Source organism: Urocampus carinirostris, chromosome 4 (genome assembly GCF_059441175.1).
Source record: "Urocampus carinirostris isolate Australia breed hairy pipefish chromosome 4, RoL_Ucar_1.0, whole genome shotgun sequence".
Classification (NCBI taxonomy): domain Eukaryota; kingdom Metazoa; phylum Chordata; class Actinopteri; order Syngnathiformes; family Syngnathidae; genus Urocampus; species Urocampus carinirostris.
In genome coordinates, this window is record NC_142352.1 from 30,673,483 (window position 1) to 30,690,012 (window position 16,530).

The 16,530-nt window shown below is 39.1% G+C and overlaps 1 protein-coding gene across 2 annotated transcripts in view; it reads right to left on the bottom strand.

The window, feature by feature from the left end:
• lrrc4cb (leucine rich repeat containing 4C, genome duplicate b) overlaps positions 1 to 16,530 on the bottom strand; it is a 94,935-nt gene that overhangs the window by 38,473 nt on the left and 39,932 nt on the right. The window lies entirely within an intron of this gene.

Genomic DNA, 16,530 nt, shown 5'->3' on the forward strand with positions numbered 1-16,530 from the left:
ATATTTCCATCCTCAACCGTGTGCAAAGCATAATGAGTTCGAAACATTTGGAGTTGATTTCAGGTAACCTTTGATAGGCAACATTAAAGTGTTTTAAAGTGTAGAAAGAGCTGGCTAATCCTAAGAAAAACATTTACCTTCTATATTCCTTCGTTTTCATTTTTGTGTATTATTTATGGCGTTTGTTACAGGAAGTCAAAGAGACTACTTTGCCTTTGTTGGTCACATTTATTTCAGTATTTCGTGTCAGAAATGTACTTAAATGATTTTTGTGTTGAGGACATATATCAAAAAATTACTTGTATTACTCTGTTACTTTCTCAAGAAAACAATATTATTCACTTGAATAATGTTTCCTATTGATGCCTTTGCTAATGAGCAACTCCAAGTAAAGTAAGTGGATACTTTTGGAGGACCCATCCTGCTATATGTAGAAATCTATCTATCTACCCTGGTCATATCCCTCGAGAGGGGTGACCGACAGCAAGACAACACATACAAAAAATCAAGAAAATTAAAGAAAATTAAAAAAAAATAAAAAGGGAAAAAGGGTAGCAAAAGAACACAAGCAAAAATTTTGGACCATGGCCAACCCAAACTGCCCAAACACCCAAAAGATTTAAGCACCTCGACATCCAAGTCGTCATGTTTTCGTCCCTCCAGATGAAACGGGACACAAGAAAGCGACCATGTCACTCGGGTCAGGGTGACACAACACACTCTTCTGTTCAACAGCAGGGCCTGACAGATTTCACTGGTTTACCCCTGCTGCATCATGTGTCCTGCCCATCCCTTAGAACGCGTCCAAACATCCCACTATCCTTTCACAACACCTCTCCACTCATTCCATTCCTATCACCAACAATTATGTAGAAATAAATGTATAAATACATAGACACCTAAAAATATGGCCTATAAATGAATTAACACATAAATAAAACAGGTGATAGCTGAATAAATGACGTAAATGCAATTCATTCATTTATTAGAGTTAGTAAACATTTTCAAGGCCACATTTAAGCACCTTTTCAGGTCTTTCAAAGCCAATTTTGCAATTTTGACGGTACCATGACAGGAAAGAAATCCAATTAAATCATGTGTTTTAAAGAACCACAAATATATCTGAGATTCACTAATGCAATTCCTACGTGTGCATTTATCAAGACATAACATTTCTAGATCTTGAGTAAATTGTGAATATGTTCTTTTTTGAGACAAAATCCTCCCATATAGGCGTAGGTGAGGGGTCAGCAACCCAAAATGTTGAAAGTGCTATGTTGGACAAAAAAACAGAACAAAAAATCTGGAACTGCAAGTTTGAAAGGCTTATATAATCCTTATAATGAATGCAACACATGCTGTGTGTATCTATATTAGCAATAATAGCTTACCATTAAGTTGGAAGCAGCACATCCTGCGCATAATGATGCACCTCATGACTACTCAGTTGTAGTAAACTGCCTCAAGTTTAACACAAATCAAATCTTTGATGTCATTTTTGTTTTGAGAAAAGGGAACGTACATAACGTGCCTCATATCTGAGCAACAAAAATATTTTAGTCAAACAAAACATGCATTCAAAAATATAAAATATAATTTTGAAAAGGTAAACTAAATACAATCACATTATTACAGTGATTTGATTTCTCTGCAGTTACTTTTCTCTTTTTACCGACGGGCAGCGGAGTCGGAGTCGGACTTGCACGCAGGGGAGAGGGAATAGCAGGCAATCGGCACGGGAGTCGGGCAGGCAGGCGTCAATTCTTCCTGGGACCCCATTCGAGGCACAGCAAGGGCCACGACGGGCGGGGCCGTGGTTCGAACGGGCAGGGAAGGCCAACTCAGTAGGCGCCTGCCAAACTGCGCACTCCAGCTCTCCCAAAGTCGCGCTGGGATCGTTCGCTGAGTTCAATTGTTGGCGGGTTCATTCTGTCACGGTCGCCTTGGTGACCAGTCTGCCCCGCCCCCTGGGCAACAGCTGAAAGCAGTTCCACTAATGGTGGGTCTGTATTTAAGGCTGCATGGTGGGCTCTGCGGTTGCGGGTTCATTACTACTCATTATTCACAATCCCGTTCTGTTATGCCTTGTCCTGTTTTAGTCTGTTATGCCTTGTCCTGTTGAGTTCGTGCCGGAGGAACTCTGTATTGTTCTGTTTTGCCCCGGAGTATTGGGCGACTTTTATTTTATTAAATAAAACCTATGGATCGTCAACGCATTTGAGTTCTCCCTTCATGCCTCCTGCCTCCGTTCTGGTCCGGTCACCTTCCACGCCACCACGTCTCGTGACAGTTACACCCCTAGTTGAAACGTAATATTTATTCTACGCATTTTTACAGAATTGGAAAGCTTGAAATGATTTTGTGTCATTTTAGTCCTACTACAGAAACCATAAGAAAACAAAAATATATTTCCCTCCCTCTCCCTGGCACTAAGGAGCTGCATGCTGCTCCTGAGCGGTGGGTTACTGACCCCCATGTTAGGTAAGAATTACGGTAGTATCTAGCTTTTATTTTCAGTTGCAGGAAAATCTTCTCATTACAATTTATGACTGAGAAATTCTAAAAATGCTTTTGCATGTGCATACTTGATATGTAATCCTTGCACAAATATACATTTTATAGTGCCCTGTTTAGGTCTTGGATGCCACCCATAAGGGGCGATGCCGCTTTATAGGACAATGCCATAAAAACTGATGCCAGCTGCGGTTAAGGACAAGGGAACAAATGCTATAACAAAGCAAAGCCACCAGAGAGCACTGTCAGTGTCATTTTTAAGCAGACTTGTTGTGACACATGGCAACAATGTCAAGGATTTAATTAACCCAAAATTCAAGCATTTTTCAACCCTCGCAAACACATCAAAGGTCAGGCATTTTCAAGGATTTCAAGCACCAGTAAAACCCCAGATTTTTGTATGCAATTCATCATTTATTTTGGTATTTATTTTTTCATTTATTTTGACAAGTATTTTGTCGTGCATTTTGTCACAACAAAATGTTATTCAAATGAGAAGGCGGCTTAATTGCCTGAGTTTTTCACCGATTGGTTGATCGAAAAGTTCAGCTAGTAGGAATAATGTGTTGCGACAAAATACACGACAAATACTGCTATAGAAAAATACTACAAAAATAGTAGAGAAGTACTCCAAAAATCAAACTGAAATAAATAAAAGACAAAATGCATAAATACATGAATACATTTGATTAATGTTATTTACTTATTACATTATTTATTTATGTATTCATTAATTTACATCTATTCGTAGTTATTTATTTCCACATTTATTTCTAAATAGATCCTGAACACGGTTTTAGTATCGAGTTGTTATTTCAAAAAAGCCGAACATCGCTTTAAGCAAGCCGGCAAGGCCAGACCAGCACAACAATTCATTGCCGGAAAAATGCAATTCTCTCCATCCAGATTACTATAATTATGGAATTCACAATCAAGGCGGAGCAGAGGATTAAGGTCTGTTTTAAAAATAGCCGCCATCAAATCTATTTGGACTCAATAAATTTCTCACGACTGGGGAGGGGGGCAATTTTTCAAACACACCCCCAACACCTCAACCTATCTATTACAGGGGTAGGGAAACTACAGCCTGCAGGCCACATAAGGCCCGTAAGGCTTTTTCATTTCGCCCGCCAAACGAAAATGGTCAAAACATAATGGCAAGTTTTTCAAGTAAAAACATGTTCTTTTGTGTGCTAACGTTGTCCCCATTGTCCCTTTGTGTGTCTACAACAAAAATACAGATATACTACCGAAATACTACAAAATACTACAAATTTATATATCCAATTTAGTGCTTAAAAACAGGGATGTAATATATATTATTTTGCTTTCATTCTGAAAAGAAATAAATATAATAGAAATATTCTAAAAAATACTTCCACAGAAATCATAAAAAAATACAACTACGGTAATATTGCAAAAATGCTAAAGAAATCCTACAAAAATACTGCTACAAAAATACTTCAGAGATCCGAAAAATACTACTATAGAAATATCATTAGTTATATTATAATACAAAAATACTACTACAAAAATATTATAAGAAAAATACTAAAAAGATACACCTATAGTAATACTACCAAATTCCTATGGATAAACAGCAACAATCTAATACAAAAATACTCCAAATATACGCAGAAATACTACAAATATTCCAGAGAAATACTATAAGCGTACGACTATGGAAATACTGCAGAAATACCACTACAGTAAAACTATAATACAAAAATACTACTAGAGAAATATTACAAGAGAAATATGACAAAAATACTGCTATATAAAACTACTACAAAAATAGTAGAGAAGTACTCCAAAAATCAAACTGCATTAATACTACAATAAATATATATGACTACAGTTATACTACATACTGAATATCAAATATTGTGCTTAAAACAGGGACTTATTATATTAATTTGCTTGAATTCTGATCGTTTAAAGAAAAACGACATGTGGATGTCTGCATTTATTTTTATTTATCAATGAGAAAAATTGGATAGGTCTCCAGAATTGGCACCTTGGCCAAATTTTTAACCCAATGCGGCCCGCGACTCCAAATAGTTGCCCACCCTTGGTCTATTCTTTTGTCTTTATTAAACAATCATGAGGGGGAGGATTCGCAAAGCATGCTGGCGGAGCATTTTAGAGTCGAAGTCTAACTGCTAAGTGCTACAACGTCCTCATTTTAGCGCTTTAGCTCGCTGGCAATTAGAGATGTTTTGCGCAGTAGTCTGTCTGGACTGGCATCCAGTGTCCTTATGTTCCATGCTGCAATGCTAAATGCTATAGGTTTTTGACCGTGTGGTGGAATGTCCTGACAGATGCAGTATCCCATCCAGGTACTGCGCTGAGTGGGCAATCTTAAGGCCACCTTTCCTAGACCTTTTCCCCTTTATGGTGAGCAGTGCGGTTCCTAGATAGGGCTCTTCAGAAGCACAGGGGTCTGCCGAGAGCAACTGCCACTCACTCCCAGATGCTAGCGTGCTGCTAACGTGCAAATCTCCAGCTAAGAGCTTCCAACTCATTCAAACCTGCTCCCGTCACTGGATGCCCCACCACCGCCAGACTGTTTGAAGTCAGAGTCTCCGGTAAAAGAGGATACCTGAGCAATGATGGTTTTTAAAGTGGCGCAAGCGGTGCGCTTTTCCCAATGCTTGATTGTAGGGAATACGGCACCAGTGGCGGCTACATACACACAACTATGCTGACATACACATACTACTGTATTCTCTTACTTATACTACTATACTTTCTCACACATACTAGGAGCAAATTCAGTTTGACGTCGAACTGTGCAACATATACACACAGATCATCCACTTGATGGATGAAAGTAACCGGAGTAAAATAACACTGAGCGGTGAGCTGAACGTTACACTACTACTATACTACCACCCCTAGCAAAAAGTATGGAATCACCAGTCTTGTGCAAGCCTTCACTCCGGCAATTTTTTCTATAGAAGAAAACTCCGATCTCAAACATGAAACAATAGTAATGTCATTCGGAAGTGCAACATATTGGCATTCAGAAACACTAAAAGAAATTAAGAAAAATGGTCAGTAAATGTTACTTTTATAGAGCTAGTGCAGGGAAATAAATTAGAAATCACTCAATTCTGAGGGAAAAAAAATTGAATCAGTGCATTTTGAGTGCTATATAAAGGACATACCCAGTCAATTTCCTTTTCTTAATTAGGCACCTGGCTTAGATTAAGTCTGCCCGTTAGTCAGAAGTCAAAAACAGTGCAGTTATTACACCTTGGAGGGCTCCTGGACTAAATCGATTGGCAAGAATTATGGCTCGAACAAGAGAGATGTCTTTTGAGACCAAAGACAGGATTGTCAAACATCTTGAAGAAGGTAACTCTAGTTGTATGGTTGCCAAAGATATGGGCTGTTTACAGACCGCTGTATCAAACATTTTGGACCAAGTACAAACTGCATGGGAAGGTTGGTAAAGTCAAGCATACTGGTAGGCCAAGGAAGACATGTAGGCGTCAAGACAAACAACTAAAAGACAAATGCCTTGAAAACAGATAATGCACAACAAGAAAAAGAAGAGGAAAGGGGAGGAAGTTCTTGTCAATGTATGTGACAGAACTTTGCAAAATCGCCTAGAGGAAATGGGATTTTTATATAGGAAAGCTAAAAGGAAACTGTCATTGACACCTAAACACAAAAGAACAAGACTGCAATAGGCTAAGGAGAGGCAATCATGGACTGTGGATCTCTGGATGAAGGTTATCTTCGGTGATGAGTCACAAATCTGCATTAGACAAGGTGATGATGCTGGAAATTTTGTTTGGTGCCATTCCGGTGAGATTTACAAAGAAAATTGCCTAAAGAAAACATTAAAATTCACACTGTCCTTAATGATATGGGGATGCATGTCAGGGAAAGGGACTGGGGTGATGACTGAGGTCAATTTTTCAATAAATGCACAAGTTTACATTGACATTAACAGCTTCCTTATTTGTTCAGTTGGAAAAATGTTTGGGTTTGACAGACTCATTTTCCAAGATGCCAATGCATCATGCCACAGAGCAAAAACTGGGAAAGTCTTCCTTCGAGAAAGACGCATCCAGTCAATGTCATGGCCTGTAAATAGCCCAGATCTCAACCCAATTGAAAATTTATGATGGAAATTGAAAAATATTGTCCACAGTAAGTCCTGCAAAGATGATCTGGAAACTGCAATCGAAGAGAGAGGGCACCAGATTGATAAAGAATACTGTTTGACACTTATCAAGTCCATTCATCAGAGACTGCAAGCTGTCATAAAAGCCAAAGGTGGTGCAGCTAAATAATTGTGATATGTTTTGATTGATATTTCTTTGTCTGTTTTTCATGATTCCATAATTTTTTTCCCTGTGCTTTGTCTATAAAAGTAGCATTTACTGACCAAAGTTTTGTTATTCATTTCTTTGAGTGTTTCTGAATGCCAAGAAGTTGTACTTTTGAAAAACTCTATAGAATAAAATGTCGGAGTGAGTACTTGACTGACTGATGATTTCATGCTTTTTGCTAGGGGTTATAGTAGTGTTTGTGCATGGGTATGACTGTCTGCAGGAGAGTATAGCTGCAAATGTGCGAACGTATGATGGTACATGTGAGAGCAAGTATGGTTTACTTCTCAAATGGCCTCTCATAAATTAGTGTTCTGCCTCCATGAGGTCATTTACGACACCTGCATTTTTCTTCTGTTTTTACCGAACGACTCGCCCCCACTAATGTGATGCATATTCTTAACTTATTTACTCTCCCACAGAGTGGAGGGAGTGTAAAAGGTTATGCTGTTTTGTTTAATAGCACAAAAAGTTCCTTATCTATAACGGCACACAGTGTGCCGAATTGCTGGTCGTTATGTGTGAGTTTTGTCACTGCTGATAGATGATTGATTGGGTGTAGCCGGCATCGACAGCCTACGGTACATAGTCCATCATGTTTTCTCTTTCATTATTCCCTCATGGGCAGTAGTCTCCGCTGGCATGCTAATAGGCTGTTAAAGGCTGCCAGTGGGCAAAAACGGGGATCCCTGTTAGTGTGTTTCTAATGCTGTGTTTCTCAACCTTTTATGAGCAAAGGCACTCTTTTTGTCTTTTATAAAATCTCCAGCCACAACCAGGATTTACTCAGCTCTTGAAATCCTTGAATTTTAATGTCAGAAACCCTCGGCTCAGAGGCCGCATAAAGCTCTGGTAGCGCTGCGAAGTGGCTCCTTTGCGCTTTTCCCAAAAATTTTTACAAATTGAAAAACATGGGGGAGGGTATTATTTTGTGTTTTAATATGATTTCTATAGTATGACAAACATGACATAAACACTAAGTTTCAACTAGGAGTGTAACTATGAGATGAGAGGGAAGATTAGCTGGTATGAGTTTACAGGTTGGAAGTGATGCGTTTGACTTCTGTGCTCTTACTGTTTCCATACAAACTAATGTAATCTGCAGTTAATCATAATGGAAGAGGAAACCGACTACTTACCTGTTTGACCCGATTCCGGGTTCGCTGATTAAAGGTCTTTTTGAGGTCCTCGGACCTTCAGTTCTAAATATTATAAACATATCACGCTCCTCAGGTGTAGTTCCAGCGGCTTTTAAGTCCGCTGTTATTAAACCTACACTGAAACGACCCAACCTTGATCCAGAAAGCTTATGTAATTATAGATCTGTGTCAAACCTACCGTTTCTTTCTAAAGTACTTGAAAAAGTTGTGGCACAACAGCTGAATGATTTTATATCCGAAAACAATCTTTTTGAATCAATGCAATCAGGATTCAGGGCTAACCACTCTACTGAGACAGCCCTGATTAAGGTAACCAATGATCTTCTACTGGCAATGGACTAGGGCGCTTCATCACTCTTGCTGCTGCTGGACATTTGTGCTGCTTTTGACACTGTGGACCATAATATCTTACTAAAACGGTTGGAAAAATTAATTGGTCTCTCAGAAACCGTCCTCTTATGGTTCAGATCCTACCTCTCAGATAGGACGCACTATGTTAAATACGGTGAAATGACATCTGAGCCCTTTAGTGTTACCTGTGGTGTTCCGCAGGGTTCAGTACTTGGCCCCCTTCATTTCAGCTTTTACATGCTTCCATTAGGTGATATTATTCACAAGTATAATATCAGTTTCCATTGCTACGCAGATGACACTCAACTATATCTTCCGATGGAGGAATCTGCCACACTATATTGTGGAAATTTGGAGGCTTACCTCACTGATATTAAAGAGTGGCTGTCACTCAACTTTTTGCGCCTTAACTCTGAAAACTCCGAAAAGCTAGTTATTGGTCCATTTAAATGCCGTGACTTGTTCTCAAAAACTGCTCCGAACATTGACAAATGTGATATCAACCAGAGTGACTCAGTTAAAAATTTAGGTGTCATATTTGACCCGATCGGTCCTTTCAAACACACGTGAAGAATATTACTAGAACAGCTTTCTTCCATTTTCGCAACATTGCTAAAATTTGTCCTATGCTGTCTCAGTCAGATGCGGAGATTATAATTCACGCGTTCGTTACTTCCCGTCTCGATTACTGTAATGCACTACTCTGCGGTCTGGTACAAAACGCCGCAGCGAGGCTTTTAACTAAGACAATAAAGTTTGATCACATTACACCGATTTTAGCTAACCAGCATTGGCTCCCTTTTAGCTGTGTGTTGGATGTGATTTAAAGGTTCTGTTGGTATTATACAAAATCATGCATGGACTTGCTCCCTCATCTTTCAGATTTAATTTCAGATTTAATTTCCTTCACTCTGAAAACGCTGGTCTACTAGTGAACCCGAGTGCCAAGAATAGATCCGCCGGTTCGAGAGCGTTCTCCATCCGGGCCCCGGTGCTGTGGAATGCTCTTCCCCCTGAGATTCATTTTGGAATCTCAGTGGAAATGTTTGAATATAAGCTTAAAACACACTTCTACTATATCCCATATGAATAATCTATATTTTATGTTGACAATATGAGTATTGTTTGCCCTCATGTAGGTTTTAGATGAGGGGATGGTGTCATAATAGTATGTAATAATAGTTTGCAATAGTCTTTGATCTGTGCAGCCCATTGAGACTCTTTGTGATTAAGGGCTATACAAATACAGTAAACGAGACTTGACTTGACTTGAAATGCAATCGCAAAGCGAAGCCAACAGAGAGGAGTGTTGGTGTACGTTTTAAGCAACAATTTGCAACTTTGCAAGCACTTTCAAAAGATTGAAAACAACATTAAATTTTAAGCATTTTCAAATATTTCAAGCACCCTTACAAACCCTGACTTTGTCTCCTGTTTCATTTGCAACTCCGGGCTCAACTTCAAGGGGGACACCTTCCAGAATAAAGCTACTACATTGAATCATTGGTGTTATGTGGCTTTGTAGGACCACATTTCTAACATTTTCAAAGTGTGATATCAGACAATGCAAATGATATTTGTTGTGGAGGTGACTTTTATTGTTGTTTTATTTTGTTTGTTTGTTTTTATTGGAAAACCAACCTTCCTCTTTGTGATTACTTTTACTTTTAGTTTCTCAAGATTTTCCCTAGGAACTTTAAATAATATATCATGTATGTTCAGTATCATTTATGCATCGAACAGATGCTTGTTATGGATTAATAATGCAAAACACTTTCATATGCAATATGACCGCCATGCTACCCTAGGAACCTAAAGCCAGCCATCCGGTATACGCAACACCATGATCCTATTCATCTGAATACTGTATTTTTATGTTCAGTTACTATTTGAATGTGTTTTTAGTGATCAGAGATGAGATTTAAATTATTGCTATACTTTGTTAACTTGTATGCTTTTGGGAGAGCGGGAACGAATTAATTGTTTTTTACTTATTTAGTATGGGGAAATTTTGCTCAAGATACAAGCGATTCTAGATATGAACATGATCCAGAAAAAAAATAATCTCACATGTAGAAGTATCAGTATCAGTGATTCTAGTCCAAACACGAACCCAAACACCTCAAAAGAAAAAAAAAGAGTTGACTTGAGTTCGTTTAAGAAATGCACGTGCTTGCCAATTGCCTGTATCACGTACACGTGTTATCGGTCCTTGTCATCACCTCAGTGACTCCTCGAGAGTTGAGTACAGTCAGTGGCCACGTCTAGACACACACTCCTCCTCCTAGTGAACCTTGGCAGTGTTATGATGCAGTTGCAAGCACAGTAAACATCACGCCGCATTAATTGTTCACACGTTGCAACTTAATCCCAAGCTAACAGCACTCTGGGTTATCTTTTCATGTCTGACACCGTTTCCACTTAATTGAATCCCAGTTAGCCCGAGGCTGAGCTCTCTTGAGGCTAGCACGCCGATACCGTGGCCAAGTTTATTGTGCGCTCCGGCCACCTTGGATGCACCAGCCAGAGTCTCCTCAGTCAGGTCGACAGCGCTAACACGCATCGACAGACAAACACATTCACACCTCTGGGCGCTTTCAAGTCCCCACTTTTCTTGTCGTGGCTGTCTTTGGAAAGCTGAGAAAAAAACTAGAGCAGCTGTGAAAAAAGAACGGAAGATTGAGATAAGGAAAGGAAAAAAATCCCATGGAGAATTCATCTGCTTGCTGTGTTTAAACCAACCCGAGCCCTCCAGTAGTATCACTTCCACATGTATGTCCCTATATTTGTACCGGGGTGACATTTCTTATCTTTTTAATGGAATTGGAAGTTATGCACAGAGTAATTTTCTTTGTGACTTATATCTACAGCTCCGAAAGCACCTTAATCCTCGAGTGTTGTTTCTCCTTCCTCAACTTGCATTCCTCGAAGCACCATTCTGCTTCTCCCTCAGACCTGTGGGAACCACTATCTGTCCTTGCCTATGCAAGACTCTGTCTAATCCTCTACTCTCATCGCTAAATAATTCCTCACAGAGAAAAATCTAATCAAATCCGAGTAAAAAAAGCAAATGATGGGTCGCAATTGCGTGTGTGTCAGCCTCGGGAAGGGAGCAAGGGGGGGAGAGGCCGCTTTAAAATTGGTAGTGTGTGAAGGGTTTGCAAAGTGGGAGAAATGCAAGTGCATTTGCAGTCAGAGCACTTAGTGTGAGAAATCCATTCATTATTCATTAGCTAATTCGCCATGTATGGTAATTAAAATCAGACTCTTTCAAAAATGGAGAGAGCTATTGTAAACAGGTTTGGGCTGTGCAAAATTTAAGAGGGCTTTTTGATTTTGACAAACGGTGTTTATGCGTTTGAAGGATGCACCTTGCTCTGCCCTGTTCGCCCTGGATACGATACAGGGGATGGCATCTGAAATGTAAAAAAATGCAAATGTACCCCTCGTCTATGAATCAGACACAAAGAACCATCTATTCAATGCACTTTATAGACAAAGTAATCAATTATAAAACCACAATGAAGTTGGAATTCATCAAGGCGTACTGTTCATCAAATGGAGGCTACTCATACGTTATTAAACCTTGTAAAATATGTTTATACACTGGAGTAGAAAACATATTCGTTGAGATTATTGAGATAATCAGTTTTATGCAAGTTTAAAATCAGAACTGTAGTACCAGCACTGTACTCTATTTTCCAGACTCAAGGTTCATCCACCTTTTTTATGGTCGAATTCAAGCACTTGTTAAGGACCTTCAAACCCATTTTGTCAAATTATCCTGGACCATTAAGAAAAAAATAAATCATTTATGAATCGTAGGGCCACAAATATATATGTGGTTTACCTATGTGATCTTTTTATCTTGAGAGTGCATATTAAATCACGAATATATTTGTTTACAAAACAAATCTCTCCCCATATAGTTCCATCCATCCATCAATTATCTGCACCGCTTATCCTCAGTAGGGTCGCGGGGGTGCTGGAGCCCCATCCCAGCCATTTTCGGGCCGGGGTTCAGGGGACACAGGGACAGACAACTTACTCGCTCATTCACACCTAGGGACAATTTGGACAGGCCAATCAACCTGATATGCATGTTTTTGGAATGTGGCCTGAAAACTGAATGACTGGAGGAAACCCACGCAGGCACAGGAAGAACATGCAAACTCCACACGAGTAACCGTGGGGCTGCGCGTTAACCATCCAGCCGCACTGCCGCCCTTCCCCATATAGTTGTTGGATAAAACTATGGTAATATGTAGCTTACATTTTCAATTATGGACATTTGTTATGAACCGTGCAAAAAATGGAGGTAGCATTTCCCAGTGGTAAATTGTAACACTTTCTAAAAATCCTCGACAAAATAGCTGTCATGATTTTTGACAGTTCCGAGACAGAATGTCATTGAGGATAAGAAAATATTTTTACGTTATTTACCTCGAATATTCAAGTACAGAAAGAACATTGATTTGATTTTTATTTATGTACGGTATCCCTTATTTATTATTTGAGCCTAACTTAAAAAAAAAAAAGTAAAGTTAAACTCCTGTAAATTTCAGAGTACAAGTAACCACCTTTTTGCCACATTTTGAACACTGCAGCTGTAAATAGAGTGAGGCTTATTTATATTTCTTTTATTTTTTGGGGGGACGTGAAACCAGGGAAAAACAGCATGCTGCTCTTGACAACAATGCATGCAGTCTAAATACAAAACACTGCGGGGACTGTAAAAACCCATGATGCCCTTTATTGGCCAACATTATTCTTTTAATACATAACAGAACTTTATTGAATATTGATATTTCAACTTTTCCACCCACATGTCAGGTTTTTAATATACTGTATACAACCAAATTGAACAGCAGTGGAAGTTATCCATCAAAATCGCTATACTTCTCTCTCAGTGTCACTGGTTGCTGAAGCTTCCTTTAATCCTCGAGGAACGTTAACAAGCAAATGCAATTTGGTCTGCTACCACGGCACCCACCGATGATAACACATAAAAATCTATCTGGCCCTATTCTCCATCGTATGGTTCCCCTGGCGCTGCTGTCTAAAAATATGGGGCTCGCACTTTGCGCAACGCAGCCCTCATTCCCGTTTTCCTTCCGCGCAGTAGTAAATGGTAAATGGTCTGCATTGATATAGCGCTTTTCAAGCCAATGAAGACCTCCCAAAGCGCTTTACAATGTGCTTTACACTTACCCATTCACACACACTCTCACACACCATTAGCGGCCATGCAGCCATGGAAGGCGCCGACCTGCTTATTGGGGGTATTAGGGATTTAGTGTCTTGCCCAAGCAAAATTAACATAGTGATATAACACAAGTTGTAAAATAATTCATTTAGTATAGTGTTTCATTATTATGGATCACATTTTGATTTAGGGGCAGTGAGGGAGCCAAAAGAGCTGGCTAATTTTAGTAAGCCGAAAGGGACTGTTCTTGAAAAGAGCCAGAATTCCAGAAACATCCGAACAAAAACGTCCCCTAATGAGGCCTTAAAGACACAATGTTTTTTCACAGGGCAAAAGGCAGGAGGATTTGAAAACTGCTAAAATATGATCGATGCTTTTTTGGCAAACGTTATTTCACCTTTTGGTGTTTTCATTGCGTGGATTTTGGTGCCGATCACGTTGAGGCCTTAACTTCCTCCAAAATCATGCAAGTGCTAGCTAGCGCACTAATTAGAACAATAAATTTAGGATTATTTTTGTTTAAAGGTTATCAAATGTGAAAATTAACTCGAAACCATGTTGAATGAATGTTACAGGGAAAAAAGAAGCCAACTGTAGTTTAGTGAACTTGTCAAAAAAAGAAACACAACTTTTTCCTTCAAATAAAAATAACCACGCCTTCCTTAATTTATTATGTTTCTTAATCTTCATATTAATTTAGTTATTTTTTGCTATCGTAAAAATTAAAAGGGGACAGAAATAAGCAAAACTTCTCCAAATCATAAAAAATGACAACAATCAAGACATACGAATGCATAAAATCACAGGGAAGAACATAGTATAATACAAAAATGAGGAATTGTTGTAATGGTAAATGGTATATGGTCTGTGCTTTTCAAGCCACTGAAGACCTCCCAAAGCGCTACAACAATTGGCTTCACACTTACCCGTTCACACACACACTCACACATTGATAGCAAGCAAGGCGCCTGCCAACCTGCTTGTTGGGAGCATTAGGGGTTCAGTGTCATGCCCAGGGACACTTCAACATTCAACTCAGAGGAGCTGAGTTGTGTTTTTTATCCGGAAGACTTAAATTGAAAATATTCTGGGGTCGTTTTTTATTCTCTAATCAAATTTTTGCCGTAACCTGAACCCATTTATCGACCAGTCTTTTTGTCTTTTTGTCTGTGCTTTCTGTAAAAAGTCTCGCAAGTTATCTGATATTTTTTCGTAATGAGCGTCACACGTTTTTCACCAACAACTTAATTTAGGATTTTCAGTTCAATATATAATCAAATTAAATTACAGGTGCCAAGTATGACGGAAGTGTCCACACAATTAAGTCTTAAATGGATGAATAAATGCTAGGGAAACTGTTTAAAATAGGTGAAATTAAGTCCAAAAACTGAAAAAAAAAATAGTGTTGACATCTTGTTTTACCTATTATTTAAAAAAAAATGCACATGTTCAAGGTTCGCGCACCTTTTTTAAAGACTTTCTAAGCTAATTTTAAAATTTCCCCAGTACCATTTAAAGAAAAAATCCCGTGTGGATCAGGTATTTGCGGAGCCACAAATATGCGATTTACAAATGTGATTTTTAATCTTGAATATATTTGTGGTTCCGAAAAATACGAGTGTAAATATTTTTCTGAGAAATCTCCCCACATATAGGTGTTGGGTAAAATAACGGTAATATGTCGCTTACATGTGCAGTTGCATTACAATTTACAACTGGGAAACGCTACCTTCATTTTTTGCATGGCCCATAATAAATGCCCATAATTGATACGTAATACATGCACTGATACACATTTCATAGTGCCCTGTTTAGGTGTAGCATCGACCTACCTTCTTAAGTGTAACCCATAAGTGGGTGATTACGCTTTATAAGACGATGCCATACAAACTAATGGTAGCTGCCGTTAATCAAAAGGGAAGAAATGCAATCGCAAAGCAAAGCCACCAAAGAGCAGTGTCTGCATCATTTTTAACAGGCTTTTTGTGAAACGTTTTAATGCAAGCATATACCAGCACTTCACCCTACATTCAAGCACATTTTAATCCTTGAAAACGCAACATTAAAATTCAAGGGTTTCGCGAACGACATAACAATTCATGTTAAAACATTCTTCAAACACGTGTTAATGCATTCAGGGTGTGATTTCCACCTCACTAAATTATTGGATTAACCAAGAGTAAAATATATTTACGGTCTATATGTGGACGATATCATGATTTTGGATACTCCTTACTCCTACACGTGATAGATGTTCAACTATCAAGCAAGTGATACGATGATCATTACTATCTATCTACCCCGGTCATAGCCCTCGAGAGGGGTGACCGACAGCATGACAAACACATACAAAAACAAAGAAAACAAAAAAGGGGGAAAGTAGCAAAAAACACAAACATTTTTGGACCATGGCCAACCCAAATGCCCAAACAGCCAAACAAGTTAAGCACCTCGGCACCCAAGTTGGTCATGCTTCGTCCCTCCAGATGAAACGGGACACAAGAAAGCGACCAAGTCACTCGGGTCAGGGTGACACAACACACTCTTTTGTTCAACAGCAGGGCCCGACAGCTTTCACTGGTTTACCCCTGCCGCATCATACAGGTGCCCTGCCCATCCCTTAGAACACGTCTAAACATACCACTATCCTTTTAAAACACCTCCCCACTCATTCCTATCACCAACAAGAGCTCTGGCTTCCACTAGATTTAGACCTCATAACACCATCCATCCACATCAATCGCAGCCTTCCTTCTTGGTCTCCTTCCATTTACTTCGGCTCTGTAGATCCTCTTCAACATTCGCTCCACATCCATCCTCGCCATGTGTCCAAAATAACCAAATACTCTCTTATCCACACGCTTGCTCAGATCCATTGCTACTACAGTTGTGTCTCTTACAGTTTCATTTCTCAATCTATCCAATCTTATCACTACTACCACACTCTACACAC